Genomic DNA, 24,319 nt, shown 5'->3' with positions numbered 1-24,319 from the left:
CCTGCTGTTGAGTCCAACCTAGTAATATTTTAATGAGCCCTAGGAAGGAGAATCTCGAGTCTCGTCATGGTGACAAGTCCAATGTCATCAGGGTTTAACGAGTCGGACATAGGTAAAACTCAGAGTCTTTTTCATATTTAGAGTGTTTGAAAAAGACATGGAAAATAAAACTCCAGGGGGGTCCTTTTTCGTAGAGTTGTGTCTCTCGAGCTTGAAAAAGTATAAAACAATACTCGAAAGAACCGCCCGACCATTATGATCGAGGAGTACTTTTCGTAACTAGTGACTTTGACCCGAAAAAGTAGAATAGCGGTCGAAAGCACATCATTTCGTAACTGATAACGAGCTTGAAATGACAAAGGCCTAAAAATCTTTTTGTGTTTAAACGGTCGGAAAAGAGCTTAAAGGCGACCACCTCGTATTTCTTTTAACGAGTCAAGAGGAAAACTCGGCTATCTTTTCATTTTTCAAGTCGGAAAAGAGCTTAAAGACGACCTCCATTTATATTCTCTTTAATGAGTCAAAAAGGGAAAAATACTCAGCAATCTTTTCATCTTTTATGAGTCAAAAAGGGGCTTAAAGTAGACTCGTCCTAGAGGAACCAGTGGTATAAAGGGAAGCAACTAGTTTCGGCAATAGTGGAACTGCTCAAAACATGTAATGGTCAAGAGGTTGGCTAATAAAACCACTCATCACTGCGGTTCCTCAGGAAAGGATAAACAACCAAGTGAAATCATATGATCAGCCAAAGAGATGGTGGTGATGGAATGAAACAACCAAGGCTCATCTAGCAAAATTTAGCAGATAAACGGCAATCATGAGATGTAAATCGGGTATGGGTTCATTTTTACACAAGCTTGAACCATGGAGAACTCTGCTTGGATTCGATTTCATGTTTACACAAGCTTGAAATGAAAAACTATGCTTGTTATAAGTTCGCATGCCCCCATCATAATGATGCAAATTGAGGTACATGGGAAAATTTGTTCCAACAATCAGCCTTCTAGATGACTCCAGACCTGGTTGTTGGCCTAGTTTATGTCGCCCTCCTTTCTCTGGCGTGGCTGTTCCGTAATTTGTGCTACCTTCCTTGGGGATAAGCTCATCTTCCCACCTTTCATGGAGACTCCTTCTCCTATTTAAACTCCCACCATTGCTATGTGCTGCTAGTTTTGGGAGTTCTTAGTCTTTGGAGTGATTGTTGATAATGATGTTAGTGCTTATGAGTTTGCTAGATAGCTGGTGTGAGTGTGACAAGTGTGGGATTGTTGATAGCTTGAGGAAGGTTGTGAAGTGCCTTTGATCTTGTGTAAAACTTGTGAGTGAGAGAGACTTGTATGTTGGGAGATCCATCTTCAAAGAGTGAATGCTTGAAGGACATGCTGGCTGAATCCCTCTGAGAAGGCTTGTGATGTCAAGACTTTGGTTGTAAGCTTACTCTTATTTCATTATTAATGCAATCAATGATGTTTTCCTATGTCTTGTATGTAATGTACTTGATAGCTCATGACTTCTTGACTTTGTGAGTAAATAGATCATTTGTTGTTCCGGTTACGTGCTTTGTTGTATTTCCTTTGCATTGTTTCAGGTTGATTACTCATTAGGAGAAGGAAGCAGAAGTTGGAGCAATGCAACGGAACTCCATCAACCACCGGTTGAGGTAGGCCTTCAACTATGACTATTTAAGGAAAGCTATTGTTGATCTGTCCTTGTTTGTGATTAGACCCACTCTAGGGCTATAGGGGTTGCCTCTATCCACAAAGGGAAAACTTTCCTGCATCACACCGGGTACCACCAGATCAAGATCACGCCACAGGATAGGAGTAAAACAATGTTCGCCACTAAATGGGGTTTTTTCAATATATGATGATGCCCTTTAGACTGAAGAATGCGTCGGTGATATTTTCCCGCATTGTGGTAGCTACATTCAAGGAATTTATACACAAGTTCTTAGAGGTCTACCTTCATGAATGGACTATATTCGGACTGGTGGAGAAACATACCGCGAGCTTACGGTTAATGTTGGATACTTGTCAATGACACCAAATTGTGATAAACCTAAAGAAGTGTACTTTCCTCGTCCCATTCAAGAACCTGCTTGGCCATGTGGTTTGTAAGCAAGGTCTGATGGTGGATCTGGCAAATATCACTGTCATACTCAATCTGCAAACACCGCAGAGTGTCAAACAACTACACGCCACATTGGGACACATGGGCTACTATCGGAAGTTCATAAAAAGCTACGCCCAGATCATGGCTCCAATGGAACAGTTGTTGAAGAAGGATGCTACTTATTGCTGGAATGAGGAGTGCAACAAAAGTCTAGAAACATTGAAGGAAAAGATGGCATCTGCCCCTATATTGGTCTTTCCAAAATGGGATGTCGAATTTCATGTGCATGTCGACGCGTCGTGTATCACATTGGGGGTAGTACTTACTCAACCAGGAGCGGAGGGAATTGACCACCCAATTGCATTCGCAAGTCGTCGGTTGTCAAAAGCGGAGAAGAATTACTCCACTACTGAGCGAGAGGGATTAGCGATGGTATACACACTTCAAAAATACCGCCACTATCTACTCGGAGGCCACTTTAAGATGTATATTGATCACTCGGCGCTAAAATACCTAGTGAATAAGCCTATGTTGGGGGGCGCATTTGTAGGTGGTTACTGTTATTCCAAGAATATGACTTCAAGGTCGTTGTAAAGCCAAGATGTCTAAACGCAGGCCCGAATCACCTGTCTCGAATTGAGACTGGCGAAGAGCCCACAAGTTTAGAGGACAAACTCCCAGATGCACAACTATATGCAGTGTGCATAGCGGATGGACACTTTGAGGATATAATCCATTTCTTAACTATAGGAATCGTGCCACAAGCATATTTTGTTCAGCAGAAGAAGGAATTAGTGATACGTGTAGCAGACTTTACCATGATTGCAGGGTACCTCTACAAAATGGGCAACGATGAAATATTACGTAGGTATGTCCCAGAGTTTGAGCGAGGACAGATCCTGGCCGAAGCACATGGGGGGGTTGCTGGCGGACATTATGCGGGTCGTGCCATAGCCCAGAAGATTCTTCATGCAGGATTATGGTGGCCCACTCTACATCAAGATTCGAAAGCATACTGTTGAGCCTGTGATGTATTTCAACGGACGGGGAAACCATCGCAGAGGGATGAAATGTCGATCCAGCCACAGATGATGATACAACCATTCTAGAAGTGGGTAATCAACTTCATAGGACCTATTGCGCCGTGGGGGAAGATGGGCACACGCTATATCATCACCGCAATAGAATATTTGGCTCGATGGGTAGAGGTACTGTTGGTCAAGGACTACAGGGCTATGACAGCTGTGAAGTTTTTGTTTTAGAATGTGCTAACAAGGTTTGGATGTCCCAAATTTATCATGAGCAATCGGGGAACACACTTTTTGAATGAAACGATCAGTGCACTCACTGAGGAATTCCAGATATATCATCAACAGAGTATGCCTTATCACCCACAAGAAAATGGGACTGTTGAAGCATTCAACAAAATTATGGAGACTGCATTGACAAAGGTCTGTAATTCACAACGAAATGATTGGGACTTGCGCATCCCTATTGTACTATGGGCATACTGAACCACGTCCAAGAAGTTGATGGGCCAGACATCGTTTCGGTTAGTCAATGGCAAGGAGGTTGTTATTCCTATGGAATACATTGTGCCTATTCTACGGATAGCGGTAATAATAGGTATGGCAGACCGCGGGGCTTTCAAGGAATGGCTCGCGCAGCTCGAAGAACTAGAGGAGGAAAGGTTTTTGGCTACATTCCATCAAAAAGTACAGAAACAGCATGAGAAAGCATGGCATGATCGCCATATCAAGGTACGCACTTTCAAGGAGAACGATCTAGCATTATTATATGGCAACAAGTTCGAGAAATTCCTTCAAAAACTCTGAATGCATTGGTTGGGACACTACATCGTCAAAGAAGTTACCGATGGGGGCGTGGTTCAGCTTGCCAAACTCAATGGAGACCCCTTCCCGGGAAGAGTGAATGGCAGTCGCCTGAAGCTCTACATGGGTGGGCCGACTGCTTGACTAACCATCCAAAGGACAGTCTCACCGCTCCAGCCAGTTGAAAGAGAGCACGGGACAATAAAGAAGTCTAGGCGAAGGATGTGAAATTGCCAGGGTGCATGTAGATTTGGCCAATTACAAGGGTCGTGATTATGCAGAAAGGATTACAGTGTTGCATTGATAAGAGAAGAAGTGACCATTACGGTCACTATTCATGACAAGATGTCTGCATTATGGCAGAAGGGAGTGGGCGATGAGCAATTAAGAGAAGGGGTACAAGCCAGCTATGGAATTATCTGCCACAAGTTTAGCACGAGGGTTCCAGAACAAGCGGGAGACAGTGAATTTGAAATTCAAAATTCTTATAAATCACATGGGGGCTTCCATCGAGCGAACTGCACTTCTGAAAAATGCAAGCTGGTCACCAATATGGAACTTTTCATTATCTCTGCACAAGGAATAAGCTCGGGGGTGGTGATCTAGCCGATGGAAAGGCGGGACTCTCTGAGGAACATGGTTTTGATAGCTAAGGCCATCGCCTCGCCTGGGGGAAGGCCGATGAACTACAACAGAAAAGTGAAAGGCTATAAAGACATAGACCACTGGTAGAAATGCAGTTAATAACTCGTCCCTAATGTACCTTGAGGATTGGGATCTCGCAGATAGCAGCAAGGGTCTTACAAAATTGCAGCACAAGCTGCAGTTGACATTGCAAAGAGAAGATACAAAGGAAGAAAGTGGCTACGGTGGTACAAGGAGGTCCCATATGCGGCTCCCCCGCTAGAGCTAAAATCCTATGAGGGGGTGTTCTGTGTTAACCAAGCAGAGCAGAATCAGCATTATTAGTTGCGAGAATTGGTAATAACACCGAAGCAGGAGCCAAACAGAGCGTTGCAAGATACAACAAAGGAGCAGCAGGACAAAGAGCATCACTCGAAGAGGAGGTGAACTGCGAAGCCAAGGTGGCACGTCCTGCAACACCAACAAGTGACTCGGGATGAGTCACGATGATTGTGTTGGGGGACTATTGGGTAACAGAAGCCCTATGTAATGGTCATGGGGCAAAAAGCTTGAAATTTTGGTAAAGATAGGGTAAAGACTCTGTGGGATGCGCGAAGCATGATTTTTAATAATTTGAGTCAAAAATAATGTAAATTGAGTCGGCCTACCCATGGTTCGCGGACCACGGAAAGGTATAAATAGAGCAAGCTCTATGGTTAGGGGCAGTTAGTTTTTGGATGATGAATGATCTGAATTGTGATGGGTGCATGAGCTAAGGAGTTTTAAAGTGTCTGTAAGTCCGAGTCAAGGGTATTGGGTAGTAGATAGAGGCTCTGCAGCTGTGTGCGCAGACACCTGGTAGAGTCTGCAGCTCTGTGCATGGACCCCTGCAGCTGAGTGTCACAGGGTAGATCTGGATGTATCAGTGATAAAGTGGAAATAAAGATAAGTTGATTTTGGAAACTCTGTGTAAATCTGAGCTATTACAGATCTGGTTAATTTATGATTAGTATTTCTATTGATTCTTTATGCACATGCTTATGTTTTGGGTTAATGCAAATCTGCATCTCTGTTAAGTGCATGCACTGGTTATCTTGGTTAAATGTTTGCTTAAAGACCCTCATAAGTAGATCTGATCTATAACAAACCATTAAGTAATTAGTATTGGAAAGTAGCCCTGTTTCATGTAATATCCCTCCCCTTAATAATAAATAATAAATAATAAATAATAAATAACAATAAATAATAATATAATAATAAATAATAATATAATAATAAATAATAAATCACTTAATAATAAATAATAAAATAATAATAAATCATAAATGTTAAATAATAAATGATATTTAAAAATACAAGAAAATAAATAAAAATAATAAAAATAAAAATAGTAATAACTATACTAAAGCTCTAAATAAGAATAAAAAGAAATAAAACAAAGAAAACAATAAAAAAATCATTAAAGCTATGAAAAAGAAGAAAATAAAACAAGAAAGCTAAAAATCAAAAGAAAAGTAAAGAAATAAAACAAGAAAGCTAAAAGTCAAAGTCGCTTGTAGACACATGGAGTGTGTGCATGTGGTTCCCATCCAATGTTTGTTCTATTTAATAGATGGTGAGGAAGATGAGACGCATTCCTGCATTCCATCTTTCCGAGATTTTATCTTTCATTCTCTTGGGAGAATAGTGTTCTAAGACATAGGAGTCACTTGTAGTAGTACGTCGATTGAGGGCTCGGGGTGGCCAATTGTAGCAAATCCTTGCACAATTGAGCCTACGGTTGGGTGGAGATTCGTCCCCAAAACCTTGTTGCAGTAAGCCTACTTCTACCACAGGTAAGCACTATTCTTAGTTGAATTTAGTTTATTAATTACATGTTTATTTGGCTAGGTAAGTGCCACGTTGATTTAAATTTAATGTTAACTAGAAAAGTTAAGTAGATATTTATTTTGTGCTATTACATATGGTATTAGAGCAAGTTTCAACCCTTAGGGCCTATGGGCATCTAAATTTTTTTGTTTTTTCGGGATATTTAACTTGACTTGTTTTTTTAAAAGTTACAGGATGCTTACTTTCGTACGAGTAATTTCCACGGCCACTGAACTTTGGAATCGGGGTTTCTAGATTCCGCAATTTTGATTTATTTTCATTAATTCATTAGTGATCTCTAACAATTGTTTGCAGGGCAAGCTCTACCACAAACTGAGTGGTGTGTATTTTTATGATAGGTATCAGATAAAGTTTGTTTATCATAAATTTATATGTTGTGGTTTTGAAGGATAATTTGGTTCTGCGATCATTTTGTCCGTAATTTTTTTTTTTTTTTGTATTTGGCATTCATGGCAAAGTTTGATAAATATTCATAATTTTGTGAATTTTCAAAAGGTTTTATTAAAGTGGATGCCCTAGTGGTCATTCTATCATCTCATTTTACCCAAATCCTCTCTCATCTCATTTTACCCAAATCCTCTGTAGCAATAATAATAAATAATTCTTGGAATGAATCATTCTATGCATTTGACGCATGCATAAATGTTGCCGGGAGCATTCCATTTTGTGGGTTTGTCACGACTTTCCATGTGGTGGGTTTGTCACGACTTGGGAAGTAAGGTTTCTTGCCATATACTACCATCTATTCCAACATTGTTCTAAATTTTGGAGAGTGACGCTGGGTGTCAGAATAAAATCAGATAATATATTCGACCAACAATGGAGTAAAATTTGAGCTGCATAGGCTTTAATACATGTCACTATGTTTCCTTGAATTTTCCGTCGTAGCTCGAGTGTAGTCATCACAATATCTTCCATACTTTACTCTTGAGGACGTTGCATAGTCCAAGCACCAAAGCAGGTTCCCAGGCTGAAACCAAACACCAAGCCATGAGTTATTATCAGAGAGGATCCCACAGGGCAACATATTCTTGCACAACGCACTTTTTAAGGAAATTTTTCAGCATTTGATGCATTCCTTGCGACGATGTGGGTCGAGTATGGCCAGCAGATCGATCCCTCTACAGGAAGAACACTGAACTAGGGTTTCTGCTCCTTTCAGAAGGAAACTCGGTGTTCCGTCACTGGACGGATATTTTTGTGTTTTCTATTTCATGATGGAAATATTTAATCTGATTAATTGCAGTAAAACAATCTGACATCCGACAATCGACATTCAACGGACCTGTGCATGTCATTTACTTGAACTAAATGTCTGTCAAGGTGGCCGCCAGAATTTTGGTAGGTGGTCATATCGAATGGCTTACATTACATTACGGTCCTAGGAAGTGAATTCCTCTTTTTCTTGATTTTTCAGTTGACTCATTGGTGTTGGATTCTATGCCAAAGAAAACTAGACTCATCAATAATAACCTTGTCCAAGCTATAGCGAACGCTTTGGTGGGATTTTCGGAGTTTTATAGCTGAGTCGAAGTCGCTAAAATGGATATTTTCATGAAGATGAATCTAGAGATCACTAGACTTCGAAAGAGGAGAAGAAAGCATGTCAGTGGCGGCATTTTCAAATTCAATTCCATTTCAGTTTCTTCAAGCTCTGAATCTTCAGATTCAAAAGAAGAATAAATTACATTTAATGCCTTCCGGTGCATTACATTAAATTCCAGAATCCTAGGGGATTGATTTTCCTTCATTTATTCAGTTGGCGCTACCACTGGAGTTTTCTGAGCCCCGAGGGCATAATTTATACGACGCAAGCCAAATGTGGCATGAAGGATTCTCCGTTTGTCTAATGTTTCTGTAAATATTGATAGAAAGTAAACGAGATGGACGGAACCGCTAATTATGTTTTGCGAAGGTGTAATATTTAAGTTTTTGCAGTACAATGATGTGTGGTTTGATGGTAGGTCACATGGGCGAAGCCCAGAGAGACCGAAGTTCAAATCTCATTGAGTACAATGACCTGCTGTGGTGGGGCGAGAGAAAACTTAATAATGAAAAACAATTGGAAAACTTTTAAATCTCCTTGTTTTATTAGCATTTTTAGGTGCGATTGATTGGTCATGAAAATACCATCAAATTATCCACAGTAATGGCCAATGGTAAATCTCGCCTCAAACATTATAAATATCTCTTCAACAACGCATTTGGGATATGGATCTAGGATGAAGTTCTTTAATTGATGTATGTGACAACAACGATCCTTCTTTATTGTTTGCATTGTGCTAGCACAGGTTAAAGGCGTTCTCAAAGGGTGATTGATCTGAGTTTTATTATGATGTATCTCTTGTTTTGGAATAGATCAGCATATGGGTGAGTTTTTGTGCACATGAAAGACTTGTGATTGTCTGAATAGGAATCTACACAGACTTCGACGTACAACCTATAGAACAGATCTCGAAGTAAGGTACATGAAAGACTTGTGTCTTGTCTCTGACACCAGGAATCTTCATAGTTTTATGTAGAGATCCAGAATGGAGTGCGATCTGATTTCAGAGATTATTTTAAGTTTGCATGGGTGAGAAATTTGATACATAGGAGTTCTGTAAGTCCACGTGGCAGGTTGTGCATGTTTTGATAGCGTGATAACTGGGTTTTGATAAGGCTGGTATGATCACTAGCAATGTGTCTTGCAGGGCTTGTCAATTCACACAGAGATTAGATGCTTATTTTCTATTGTTTATCTTGGTCATTAAAAGATTGATCAACCAAATTCTATGCTTGTTGGAGGTCCTTTGTATGTTCTACATGTTCCTTATTTTGTGCGCACCATATAATTCCTTAAGAAAAGATCCTAATGGATCAGGGTTTATATGTGTTACACTAAAAAATGTCACCATGACTATTTACAGTTAGTATGGCTCAATCAACAGTCATGCTACCCTCTTAGGCAAGTCTTATGCCTCTGCTCTCCATGTCAAACTCCAAAAAAGAGAGAAAGTCTTGTATAAATGTATTTATCTCTGGGGACGTAGGTTCTCTCAACCTTACCTGCGGGGATGCTCCCAATGTTCACAAAAGTTGTGTCCAAAGACGCTCTGTATGTAAAGGTACAGGTGCGTCCCCCTGTAAAGGTTAGAATGCGCAAGTTTCATCTTTAAAAAGTTACTTGTGGTCATTTCTAGAGAATTCTAGAAGGTTGTTCAACGTGTATTGGGCGCCTCCAGATGGTTCATGCACTCCTACCAAAGAGGAACTTATCCCATCAATAAGGGAGCTATCCCACCCAAAGAGGGGATTATCCCATTGATGGTGGACCTGATTAACCTCCTCTTCAGCACTATAAATACAGCCATTGGGCCAGAAGGAGGAGAGGTTGAAGCTATACATTTTCTAAGGGTAAATGCTGCAGGAATTAGGACTCCCATTTAGAAGCTTGTGAGGAGAGATTGCCATCTTTGCTTGTTCTATTTGGAAGTGGGTGTGCTTTGTCAAAGTAAAGGAGAACTCTTGACGGACCCTGGGAAGGACTTGCACAACACCAAGGCTCAGGTTGTATTTGTTCTTTTTGTTACCTATTAATGCAAATGAGTCCATTCTTCTCAATAACTTGTTGTTTATGAGTTATTTCATGTGCTCCTTGGTCTACATGTTGAATATGCTTTGTTTTATGTTATAATTAGGTGCTATTTAATTGTTTGACTGTTGGTGATTACAGGTTTTGGAGAAAAGGAGGAGCTCATCCAGATCAACAAAGCTTGGACTTCTACAACAGCGTTTGGACAAAGGTAAGAACAAAACACTTGATATCTCATATCATAATGCATGTTTAGAGAAGGATAGATCTTGTTTGTCTTGTTTGTCACTAGAGAGTCTTAGGCTCCTAGGGAGGTTGGTTGTGTCCGCACAATCGACTCTTTCCGCCTGACAAATTGGCGACTCCGCTGGGGAATCCATTAATGTGAAAAGTCTTTTCCTTTGTATGAACTTTGCTCTGAGAAAATTAGTTTATTTTTCTGGTTTTTGGCTCTGTGACTTTGTCTTTGGGTGGGTTAGCTTAGAGTTAGAATCCTTTTAGTTTTTCTTGAGTTTTTCAGTAGGATGCACCCTCTGAGTGCTGCACAGTGCGTCCCTGGATGCACTGTTGCTGTGTGCACAGAGCGGGCCTGCACCTGTTCTAACGGGTCGCCTGCGTCCCCCTGCTAAAAGTTGAGAAAACTCCATTTTTTGCTTTTTTACTCTTAGATTTTGTTTTTTCTTAGTTTTTACTGCCCAGATTCATTAGTCCCTTGTCAAAGATCTTCACCTGAACTTGTTTCTATAGCATTGAGTGTTTTAGTGGATTTCATAGAAGTTTAAGCCCTAGGGTTTGATTTTTGAGTAGGTCTTGTAGTGACTTTGGCGGTAGAAGTTGTCAAGCCTTAGATCTCTCTGGTTTTGTCAACATTCTTAGAAGTCAGACCTGTCATAAAGTCTACCTGTGTGAGCAACTTACCATTGAGTTGTCTCGTTGGCGAATTTCGAAGTGCTTGTTGATTAAGTCTTGAATTCCATTTTACAAAAAGAACAAAAAGATTTGAGTTTTGTTTTGACTAGACTTTTGATTCTGCATTAGCTAATCCTTGATTTGATTTTGATCAAGTAAAACAACCTAGAATCATCTTTGTGAGCTTTTGCCTTGTTAGGTTTGTTTAGAGTAATTTCTCTTTTAATTTGCTTGTGAGTCAAGTTTTCATAGTTTTTGTAGCTTTTGAGATTGTTTTGTGTTAAGATAGGTTTATATGCTTTATTAAAAAGAGAAAATACAAAAATATCTCCTTTGAAAAGTTTTGTTTCAAGTAGCTTTGAAAGTTTTGAAAGAAAAAAGAGTTTTTCGTGCAAGTAAAGAGTGGTCATGTTTGTGTGCTTGAAAAGAAAAAGAGAATTGTTTCTTTGATTGTCTTTTCTAAGGAAGTTGTTTTCTCTCTAAAATTTGCATTCTCTCAACTCTCTTAGTTAAGAATTTCATTGAAAAAGGAAAAGTAGAGTAAATCATCTTAGGTGCATCTTTGTAGTGGTTGGAGTCGAGTCTACACACCATTGGTTTCACTTCCACTACCTTGTGAATTTAAAGAACAACCATAAAAGTAACGCTTAAAGTAAAATCGAAATAGTAACTTTTATTTACTAGGGCTCTGAAGCACCAATTTAGATCAGGCTAGTGTCTTGGAGTAGGTGAGTAATTAACTCTCCAAGACAACAAAACCAAACAAGTAGCTTATCTTGTGATAGATTAAATCCAATTGTCTCATTTGTACTCTGGGAAAGCTCCTCTTAAAGGAGAAGCACGAGCTCGTGTCCGAACCAGTGAGGGGATCATTCCCCCCTCGTTGGGAACGATGCCAGACACGCACGTATTACAAACGGTAAACCTCGGATTAACCATTGTCGAGGAGCCAGGGGTCACTTGTCAGTAAACCTTGGATTATTGTCAAGGAGCCGGCAAGGGGATTGAGCTTGCTACTCTGCCCTTGCGTGCTGTCGGAGTTTAGACTGTTCCCCCAGGTGCATTTGTTGTGGTTGGTAACCTTAGTGGCCATTATCTTTAGGATTCTACCGAGGTGACGGTGGAGGGAAGGTCCCACTGTACCTGGAGCAGACGTCGGTTATACTCACTTAGATTTTCTGGGGGGTTCACTTCACTCAAGACGGTTAAAGTGGAGGAACTTGGTCCAGTCTATTCATTAAGCAGGTTGTCGGGGTAACTGTTCCACCCGCCATTTCTGTACTGAATCCAGCGAGGTTGGGCTTCATCACCAACTAGCGCTTTTGGTCCGGAAGACTACTGTTTGTGTTTGGTTTGACGCCCTAGATTCTTTAGGCGTGTGATTCAAATTTTTTTGGTTCTTTAGAGACTTTAGGTGGTTTGATTTGAAATTTTATTTTGTTTTCGTGTGTAGTAGTTAAAAGTTTTTAGCTGTGGCGGAATTACCGAGACAGTCCCGTAGACTTCGGGGCTAGTCTCCTGAAGTTGTTTCTGTGGCCGAATTGTTGAGAAGATCCCGTAGACTTAGGGGTGAACCTCCTCAAGACGAGTCCAGTCATCTAGAAGGTTTAAAGGTCCTTGTAACTCCTCTTAGTGGCAGTAGAGTAGGTCCACCTGAAGAAGGAGAATCTTCCTTGGTGGTCCATCCAGATTACCAAAGTTTAGAGACAGGTTATAATCCCGAAGCTGTTACAGTTTCTGAGCTTGTTGGTAGTTTTTCGTCTGCTAGTGATACAGGCGAAGAACCAGAAATATCCGAACCTGTTACTCCGACTCCTAGTGTTCCTGATTCCCCGAGAATAGAAAGAATTATCACCGAAAATCTTCCTGTTGGTTTGATTGCTATTGAAGAACTTGTTCCAGAGGAAGAAATAGGCGTCTCTGATACTGAAGATCAAATTACCCTTGATCTAAGGGAGCGTGAATCTATCTTTTACAATCCTCCTAGAAGTACTACTTGGAGTCATCTATGGCCAAATCAAAAAACGGTGGAAAGAAGAAAGGAAAGAAGAAGGCTAAAGTAGACAAGGCTCCAAAGGAGAAAACTGAAAAGTCGGAAACCACTGACGAAAAGCGCAAACCTCGATATCCTTGTCTTATTTGTGAAGAGGATCATTTTATGAGAGATTTCCCTCATCGGGCCGAGGTTGTGAAAATAGTCAAAGGTTCTCCCACTCTTGCTGTGTTAAAAAATCCATTTCCGGAGCAGGAGAATAAGATGATAGGTTCTTCTTTGAATACAAGTGAAGAACCCATTTTGATGATGTCTCATGTGAGGATTGCGACTCGATCGCAAGATTATGGTAGTAAGAATCCTGTTGATGGTAAGGAAGCAGAATCTTCTCATTCTAATCCATCAACCTCAGCTCCTGGTTCTGATCCACTATAGATCGAAAAACCTAACCCAGACTTAGTAATTAAACCGCCCGCCAAGGGTGTACTTCGAAGGTCTTCTTTCAATCCACATGCGAGAGCGGCCCAGAATTACAACATTGTTGAGGACTTAGCTGTTTCACCCTCAGCAATGTCGGCGTTAGAAGTGCTGCAATCATGCCCAGCACAACGAAAATTGCTTTTGTCGGCTATCGGAGCTGTTGATGTTCAGGATCCGAATCTAATGATCTTCGATCTAGAAAATAGTACACCGCATCTCCCCCATCAAATGGCTTTCCAAATTCCAGTGATAGTCAAAAACAGGCCTATTCATCGGACTGTGATTGATGAGGGAGCTTTTATGTGTATTATGTCGATTCAATGTTGGAGATCCCTTGGTTCTCCTTCGTTGAACCAATCCCCCACCATCATTAAGGCCTTTGATGGCCGTGGGTTCCGTCCATTTGGTATTCTACAAGAATTTCCTATAGGGGTAGAAGGTAAAACCGTTAGTCTGGATGTGGAAGTGGTTGATGCCCCTCTAGACTACAACCTTCTTTTGGGTCGAAGTTGGTCATATGCTATGACAGCGGTCGTTTCATCGGTCTTCAGAATAATCAAGTTTCCACATAACGGTAAGATCGTGACTATTGATCAGCTGACATACTTTTCATCCGACCCAGCCTCTTCAGAGAGTATCCAGCATGTCGGTAAGACGACAATCCCTTATAGGGACGTTGGTGTAGGTTTAGTTAAAGATTCCGGTTTACTGGGAACTTTTCCTCTCCCTCCACTCAGCATAGATCCTTCGTTTGCAACAATTCATATGATTACATCAGAAAACATTATTTATGATGATCCTTGGTTCGTCCCATCTGACTCTGAGATAGACTCATTCGGTAATGCTATGCCCTTGAGTCCATATGAAATTGCTTATGAAGTTCTCATGTCTTTTACCGACTTTCATTCGACCGAGGTCGACCAAATGAATGTGGTCAGTGAAGAGTCACTTTTCACCTCACCCTTAGAACGGATAGCGTTTCCCGAAGTCGTGTCATCTGACGAACAACTTCGCGAAATCCTAAGTGTAGACGATCTACCATGGGAGGATCTCCATCACAGATCTTCGTTTTTACCTAAGGATGATGCATTTGAAAATGATTTTTCATCTATATTTACCGCTGAATATGTCAAAGACGCTCAGGATCCAACGAAACATTCTGATTCAGAGTTGAATTTAGGGAATATTTCTCGTACTATTCCCATTGATATTTCAGTGAAGCCCGGAATTGAGGAAAACATTCATATAGGTGCCGCTTGTACAGAAGAAGAAATCCAAACTTACAAGGCCCTATTCCAAGAATTCCGCGATGTGTTTGCCTGGTCTTACGAGGAAATGCCGGGAATCGATCCTGCCATTGTTGTTCATGAAATAAAGACCTACCCGGATGCTAAACTCGTCCGGCAACGGTTGCGTCAGATTCACCCTCGAAAAGCGGCTGCGATTAAAGCAGAAGTCGAAAAGCTGTTGAAAGCAGGTTTCATATATCCGATCCCGTTAACGGATTGGGTATCGAATATTGTTCCGGTCAACAAGAAACAAGGAACAATAAGAATCTGTATCGACTATAGGGATATAAATCGAGCTTGTCCAAAAGACAACTATGCTACGCCTTATATCGATCAAATTATTGATGATTGTGCCGGAAGTGAAATGTTTTCCTTTATGGATGGTTTTTCGGGCTACAATCAAATCAATATTCTACCTGCCGACCAACCAAAAACGGCATTCATTTGTCCATGGGGGACATTTTCTTATTGCAAATTACCTTTTGGGCTTAAGAATGTCGGGGCCACTTTTCAACGGGTGATGTCTTATGCATTTCATGACATCAAGCACATTGTGCAACCGTATCTCGATGATTTGCCTGCTCATTCTTTACATCGAGCTGATCACCTTGTCCACCTACGAGCAATCTTTATGAGGTGTAGGCATTATCGAATTCGGTTGAATCCCCACAAGTGTGTTTTCTGTATAGAAACAGGTCGATTGCTGGGATTTGTTGTTTCAAAAGTCGGCATTCACGTCGATCCCTCGAAATTCGAGGCTATCATCAACTTGCCTCCTCCTTCGAGTTTGCGCCAACTCCAAAGTTTGCAAGGGAAAGCGAACTTTTTACGCCGATTCATCCCAAACTACGCCGAGGTCACTAAAGGTTTTACACAGTTGTTGAAACAGAACGCACAATTCTTTTGGGACGAGATTGCTCAACAATCTTTTGATGCACTTAAACACGCGTTGACCCATGCACCGTTGTTGCATCCTCCCAACTACAACCAGGACTACTTCTTATACCTCGCAGCTTCGCATTCCACCATTGGAATGGTGTTAGTTCAAGAAGATGAATTCGGAGCGGAACATGTGATATATTATCTTAGTCGGACCTTAAATCCCACTGAGTTAAAATATTCGCATGTGGAGAAATTGGCCCTGGCAGCCGTTCAAGCTGTCCAGCGTTTCCATCACTACATTCTTCTCCGTAAAACTACAGTTATTTCGGATTGCAACCCTATGATTTATATTTTGACAAAACAACTGCTAGGGGGCAAGTACTCTAAATGGATTGTTATCCTGCAAGAGTTCGACTTGGAGTTCGAGAAGTCCAAGTCTAAGAAATCCTTAGTTTTTGCGGAATTGATGTGTGATTTCCCGAGTGCTGACACAGAGACTGTGGCAGAAGAGTCCATTCCGGACGAATCTTTGTTTCTTATCAGTACTGTAGATCCGTGGTACGGGGATATAATCATCTATCTCCAGACCCAAAACTTTCGGCCTGAAGCTTCCAAAGCAGAACGTCGAAAAATTCGGTTTCAATCCCAGCAATACAAAATTATTGGAGATACACTTTATCGCCGGGGGGCAGACTTAGTTTTTCGACGTTGTTTAACTCACGAAGAGGCTGAGAAGGTTTTGAATGATTGTCACTCTGGAGCATGTGGCGGTCATATGTCTGGGTATGCCACAACTCAGAAGGTGTTGCGCGCTGGCTATTTCTGGCCGTCTATGTTTAAAGATTGTATCATTGCAGTCAGGAAGTGCCACAACTGTCAAGTGTTTGATCGCAAGATGCGCGCTCCACCTGCTCCTCTCCACCCTATAATTGCCGTTGGTCCATTCGCCAAATGGGGTATCGACTTTATTACTTGTAACCCTCACTCGGCCGGGGGGCATGCGTATATCATCCTCGCGGTTGATTATTTTACTAAATGGGCCGAGGCGATGCCTACATTCGACGCAAGCGGCAAAACAGCTGCAGTTTTCGTATTCAATCATATCATAACTAGGTTTGGTGTCCCACAAGCAATCATTACTGACCATGGGAGCCATTTTCGAAACATCATGATGACTGAGCTTACAAGCCAGCTTGGTTTGCGCCACGATAGCTCTACTCCTTATTATCCGCAAGCCAACGGTTTGGTTGAGTCTATCAACAAAGTTCTGGTTATCATGATCCGACGAACCATTGGTGTTCATCGGTCGAATTGGCACAACATGTTATTTTCAGCGCTATGGGCATACCGAACTTCAGTGAAAAATTCAACAGGGTTCACTCCTTTCCAGCTAGTTTATGGCTTGGAAGCTGTGTTACCCATTGAATGCGAAATCCCATCACTTCAAATGGCTGTCGAATTACTTCCAGCTACTTCCGAAGAGGAGAAACGTTTATTGTACTTAGCTAAATTAGATGAGACTCGACGTGACGCTACATTGGCAATCGAGACTCACGCGAAACGAATGAAAGCTCAGTATGATAGAAATGTAACCCCTCGAAGTTTTTCGGAGGGAGACCTAGTGCTATTATATGATCAAGCTAACGATAAGCTAGGTGCTGGAAAATTCGTTCCTATGTGGCATGGACCCTACATTGTAAAGCGAAAGCTAGCAAAAGGGGCTTATGAGCTGGTTGATTTTGATGGGGACTCTTTGGGTAAACCCAGAAATGGACTTTACCTAAAGAGGTATTATGCTTAAATGGTGGGTATGGAGAAATTTTTAGATAGGATAGATTTTCTTTCTAGCTAGCGTGTTTGTTAGTTTAGTCAGTGTGTTTAGCTTAGAGAGTGTGTTTTTCGTTGTTATTCTGGGTTATCTTGGTTTTACTCTTGATATTGCAGATGTCGACGCCTCTCCAAACATACATTGGATTTGCTGATGGTGCTTGTCGTAGTACACGGAATATCTCTTCCGCAGCTTGGGTTATCTATTCGCCCTCTGACGAGTTAGTTTCTATGCATGGGGTAAGCCTCGGTCAAACAACGAACAACATTGCAGAATACAGTGCAGTGGTTGAATTATTATCCGAATCTATTTCATTTGGAATTCGACATTTGATAGTGAGGTTAGATTCTGAACTTGTTGTATTACAGCTTAATAGAGTTTATGCCATTAGAAATCCTATGTTATTAAGGTTGTTTTTGAGAGTGCATCTCTTGGAACGTGAATTTGATTACATTGAATATCAGCATATTCCAAGGTCTTTAAATACATTAGCAGATGCAATTGCTTCTCGAATGTTGGACAGACATTTACGATAATCATGCAAGTAAATTTAAAAACATTTCATCACATATGTTAAACAAGATAAGCCGGTAATAGTGATATATATATAGATAGGAGTGTGTCAAAAAATATACATCGTCTTCGATCATAGGTTGAAAAACACCTTATGATCGGCAAAAATGATAAAGTACAAAAAGCCAAAAATGTCATATGTGTCTACAAAAGTGACTAGTCAATCACTGGTGGTGCTCCCTATACGACACCACTGCACGGGCTACCTTACGAAAAAATCTCCTAAACGGTCCAGGGACTGCGACTACAAAGCGCTGAAGCCTGATAGGAATGTCATCCATAGTAGTCTCAGGCATATCTGCCGTCAGACGCTCTAGATCATGCTCCAACTCAGCTAGTACTTCTGCAGCCGCGTCCTGTGGGGCCAGTACCGGTGCAACTGGGTGTCTCCTCTCAAAAGGCCGGAGGTTGGCTGGGCGCTGTGGACCAACATCTGCATTTTGAAAATTTTTACTGTCAGTTTTGAGACGATATATATAAAAACAAAAAAATACATAATTTGAAAACTTGTGAAAAATAAGGTACCTCTGTCATCCCATTGTTCTCCTTGTGGAAGAACCATGTCCGGATCATGTCGAAAATCTACTCCGGCGTACGGAAAGTCCTGGATCGAGAAAACCTGGTCCTCCAACCAGTGAAAGTAACTATCATAAAATCAAACAACTGCCGCGCCCTCGTCAGGATGCCGGGCCATCACCGCAACCCATCGTACTAGCTTTGGCTCCCGAGGACCCAAAATATCAACAGTGAGTTGCTGAGGGATCAGCATCGGAACTCTTTCTAAGGCAAAGCTCACGACTAAAGGCCCATATCCAAAAGTTTTCAGTCGTCCGTTCTTTGCCTTAGTCAGTTGGCTCTTCACATTAGCCGACACAGCATCACACCAGTTGAAAATGGTGCCTTGGTAACAGTCAATTGCCATCCACATTTGGGACCTAGAAGCAATGTGTAAAGTGGCTGCGCCGCAAATTCTGGTAACCGTGAACGCTATAACTTTGAGCTCACGCAGAGAGATGTGTTTGATCTCCACGCCTTTCGAATGGTGTGCACCAGGTGTGCACCAATCTTCCCGGAGACTAACAAGGGATTGGCCACCCGGCCTAGTCCCGGCTAGATTGAGTTGCTCACCTCTGTTTGGCAAGCCAGTGAGAAAGTATACATCTGAGGGCTCTATCTCGAGCTGGTGCCCTCCTATGTAAAAGCATTGCTCTTGAACGTTCCATCTCTCAACTAGCCATTCTAAGAATCTTACCTGAGCCCTCATGCCCGGTATGGCCCAGTATTTGTATAACCCGCATGCTTTTAGGGCATCCAGGGAAGGTTGGTGTTCTATTGCAGCTTCATCAACCTCTTCGTGCTCTCTTTCTCTCCAATCCAACATGGTGAGTGCCCTGCCCACCAAGAAATAATGATTAGAATTAATTTGGGGAAATTTGAATGGTTATTTGTGAGGATTGGGGTTTCAAATTCCGCGTTCCACGGAGGACGCACCCCGCGTTTGGAACACAGGGCGTCGGGACGCAGCTGGCCTGAAGGTGAGCTGCGTCCCCCGACCATTTTCCTGTATAGGAAAAAGTCGGGGGACGCAGGTCACCCGAAGGGCACCTGCGTCCACCGAGGAGCGCATTTTGAAACCTAAACCCTCCCAAAAAACAAAACTAAAACCTAAAAAACAATTTTAATCGGATAGAAATGAAGAGTAGGATGTTGTAAAATACCAGGAAGAGACGGCGTTCGATTCTGACGGTCGGATTTTCCGCAGCGACCACGGGAAGTTTCTTGCCCAAAAGCCCTTTGTTCAACCTCAACAGTAAAACGGTAAAAATGACATGGTAAAAGGTCTTTTTATAGGTTTTTTGGATGAATTTGTTCATTTTTCACCATGAAAAGATGTTTTTCGATGTATTTTTGCCTATCTTAAATAGGTATGAGTAATGTGTTGCTTTTTGTGCAGGACAAAGGGATTTAGAGGGAAAATTGTCATTTTTCAGGAACCAAAATATCAGAGTCATCTTTTAAGCCCTTTTCTGACTCCTAAAATATGAAAAGATTGCCGAGCGTTTCTTTTACACTCGTTAAAACGGAATTAAAAGACGGTCCCCTTATAGCTCTTTTCTGACTGTAAAATCAGGAAAAGATTGCCGGGTTTTTGTCGTTTCAAACTCGATACGGAAATAAAACGACGTGTCCTTGATCGCTTTTTACTTTTCAGGTCAGTGGCACTAATTATGAAAGTACTCCTTGGTCGCAAGATCAAGCGGTTCCCCCAGGTATTATTTTATACTTTTTCGGGCTTGAGGGACACAAATCTACGAAAAAGTTCAACTTGGAGTCTTCTTAAGTTTTTCAAACTCTCTAAAATTGAAAAACACCGAGTTTCTCCTATACTGGGCTCGTTAAACATTTCACAGTAAAGGACCTGTTCAATTACAAACAGGAACGAACCACTCCTTCCTAGGGTTCGAATCAAAACTAGGTTGGACTCATCTGAAGGATGAGCTTATAATCAAGCATATGTTATCCTCCTCAAGCTTGTTAAAAATAAAGAGGTACTTGCTAGAAATGGTGGGGGAAAAGAGAGAAGAATGAACCTGTTTGTTACCTTTTGTCTCAAAAGAAACTTTATTACCACTCTTGAACACGACACTTTTCATTCACCTGGGTTGGGAAATCTTTTACCTCACAGTTGATCAAACCACTTTGAAAGTCTTTAACCGGGTTCCGGGGATTAACTTTGAGTTATTCGTCACCAAGCCATCTGTCGTGTCGTTATGTGTTCAAGAGGTCTGCAAGCAAAACTTTCATCTGCAAAATACTTGTCATCCATTTGACCATCCCTGAGTCAGTCCTTACAGCAACATTTCTTCAACTTGAACAATGATTTCGTGTTGCGGGCTTGCCTGCAACGGGTCGCTTTCTATCGACATCAGCACATTATCTAGAGAGATGACTTAGAAATCATCAGTACCTTGAAGTCTGCATGCATCAATGGCAGGTTTCTCGCCTTTGACGTCAGTTTACATCATTGACTTTCGATCGAAGGATTCCGTGAAATGTTCGACATCAACTCATTCATTCACATCTCATGGATTGTACTGGGTACTTTGAGAACCATTGACATTACTGGTGGTCTCTCTCACGCTTGTTAACAGTTTACATCATCGACTGGTAATCAAGTGGTTTCTACCATGTTCGACATCAACTCATTTATTCGCATGGCTAGAATCGTACCAATTCGGGAAGTAGAAATGAAGACCCTGGATCTAGTTTCCACCATCCAGGCTGTGAGGAGTTTTGTATTCATTATCTAAGTAGACTAATCATAAACAGATGGCTGCGTCCATACTGTGTCTACAAAAGTCTATGATTGTGATGTACTGCAAGATCATTCCTGTATCAGAGTAGTTAGTCTGTTAGTTAAAGTTTTGATCTGAGTATGGGAATGCCTACCTCAGTGATGATATAATCTTATACATGTATTTTGTGTTGAAAATTGCAGGTTCTGACCAGGCTCTCCACGGGATAATCCTTGAAATGATAAAGCACTTCACCCTTCCTAGATATTACAAACCCTAATCTATTCCAGGCTTCGCACTTTAGGGGGCAATCTGTTACACTAAAAAATGTCACCATGACTATTTACAGTTAGTATGGCTCAATCAACAGTCATGCTACCCTCTTAGGTAAGTCTTATGCCTCTGCTCTCCATGTCAAACTCCAAAAAAGAGAGAAAGTCTTGTATAAATGTATTTATCTCTGGGGACGCAAGTTCTCTCAACCTTACCTGCGGGGACGCTCCCAATGTTCACAAAAGCTGCGTCCAAAGACGCTCTGTATGTAAAGGGACAGGTGCGTCCCCCTGTAAAGGTTAGAATGCGCAAGTTTCATCTTTAAAAAGTTACTTGTAGTCATTTCTAGAGCATTCTAGAAGGTTGTTCGACGTGTATTGGGCGCCTCCAGATGGTTCATGCACTCCTATCAAAGAGGAACTTATCCCATCAATAAGGGAGCTATCCCACCCAAAGAGGGGATTATCCCATTGATGGTGGACCTGATTAACCTCCTCTTGAGCACTATAAATACAGCCATTGGGCCAGAAGGAGGAGAGGTTGAAGCTATACATTTTCTAAGGGTAAATGCTGCAGGAATTAGGACTCCCATTTAGAAGCTTGTGAGGAGAGATTGCCATCTTTGCTTGTTCTATTTGGAAGTGGGTGTGCTTTGTCAAAGTAAAGGAGAACTCTTGACGGACCCTGGGAAGGACTTGCACAACACCAAGGCTCAGGTTGTATTTGTTCTTTTTGTTACCTATTAATGCAAATGAGTCCATTCTTCTCAATAACTTGTTGTTTATGAGTTATTTCATGTGCTCCTTGGTCTACATGTTGAATATGCTTTGTTTTATGTTATAATCAGGTGCTATTTAATTGTTTGACTGTTGGTGATTACAGGTTTTGGAGAAAAGGAGGAGCTCATCCAGATCAACAAAGCTTGGACTTCTACAACAACGTTTGGACAAAGGTAAGAACAAAACACTTGATATCTCATATCATAATGCATGTTTAGAGAAGGATAGATCTTGTTTGTCTTGTTTGTCACTAGAGAGTCTTAGGCTCCTAGGGAGGTTGGTTGTGTCCGCACAATCGACTCTTTCTGCCTGACAATATGCACCATATAATTGTCTTTGAAGCTGAAGTGATTGAGAAGCTCTGTGCCTTGAAGGTTTTCCTAGGGATCTATACATAGAGCCCAATGATATCCTTTTGTATGCACACTATGTTATTGTAGTATTTTTCAGAGAGTTGAACACTGTGTAGACTGCAGATCTGAATATGCATCAGTCCAGAGTAAGTTTATTTGATCAGCATTGAGACTTCTTTTGTTAATGATTGGTCTATCTGTCTATCACTAGTCTATCTGTGCACCATATATATATAATTTTGTGAACAGAGAAGGGAAACACGAATGGATCATTTATCTGAAAGAGGGCATTAGTGGTGTATTTTCTGAACATAGTTACATAGAGTATGCGCTAGTATGGTTATAAATTTTATGGCACATGTGGTTTACTTAGATCACACAATGTACGTAGAGGTTCGAGCTATTTTATACATTGAATGATCCAAAGAAAGTTTAAGGTTGTGTTTTCTGTGGTGTACAAGTTTTATTTGTTTCTTGCTTGGATTGATTACACATAGAACAAATTCTGAGATAGATTTCCAGTTTCATGGATGTGTGGTGATGTTAGTCAATTGTGGCTGGATATATGCATAGATTGAAGGTCCTTGATCTAATTCCTTTACTCAATGAGCATTTTGATCATTTATTTTCTGAGTTTTCATTTAGAAGGTGTACTAATCTATGGGCCAGGATTTGTCGATAGACAGAGGTTCCTTGCAGAGATATGCAGAGTCATTTAGGAGGGTGGAAATCAGGTTTCGAATCCCTGCAATGAGACATAACCGTTTCCTCAGTTGAGATTTTTTTTGCAGTATAGTTAGAAGACGAGAATTTTTTGTGGATCGTTTAGTGACGGAGAAGTAATGAGCTACAGTTGAGATTCAATGGTGCTAGTAGCATCAATATGTGCAAACACCGTAACCTACAGTGCCATTATAATCAAGTATAGATTTCTGCTATTTCTACGCTTTTAATCGAGCATTTCTTCTTCAGGTGGGCATCATGTTTGTTTATCAAGTGTATCAACTATAGCAACAAATATGTTACACCCTTGCCTGCATTTAGTATGATGTATTGGGTTGTTGTACACATGTAGGCAATTTTATGTCTTATCCGAAAAATTATTATAGCTAAATGTATTGTAATTTAAGGGATTCGATATGGTGTTTCCTTCGCAGTTGTGCTTGTAGGAAGGCCATATAATTAATAAAGTGATTTTATTTTGTGTTGGGGAGGGATAACCTTCCCAGTCATCTGATCCGGTTCTGGGTTGGGTGGCAGTGTCTCTTCTTGCTTATGGTGTGGAATATTTCTTTGGGGTTTGATTTCCTAAATTTCCTTAGAGTAATCATTTAATAGCCATAAGAATCTCAAGATACAATCAATAACTTTGTTTAACGATTTATTTTATTAAAAGAAATCCATTTAATTCTTCTAACATAAGTTATGATTACTTAAACATATACTTAAATATTTCACGCTACAACACAAACTTTCACTTTATCTTTATCCTTAAAAATCATGAATCTGTAGAATTAATATAGGAGTGACATATAACAAAGTGAAATTCTAAATGAGTCACCTAATTAAAAGTATATAGTTTTGTTATGACTCATTGATTCATTGGAAAAGTATATAATCTTGTAATCTTGG

The sequence above is a fragment of the Pinus tabuliformis genome, chromosome 9, assembly GCF_031772625.1.
Source record: "Pinus tabuliformis cultivar Carrire ecotype Pingquan chromosome 9, CPIR1, whole genome shotgun sequence".
Classification (NCBI taxonomy): Eukaryota; Viridiplantae; Streptophyta; class Pinopsida; order Pinales; family Pinaceae; genus Pinus; species Pinus tabuliformis.
The sequence above is the reverse complement of the archived record's forward strand: the minus strand, read 5'-3'. Positions refer to the sequence as shown.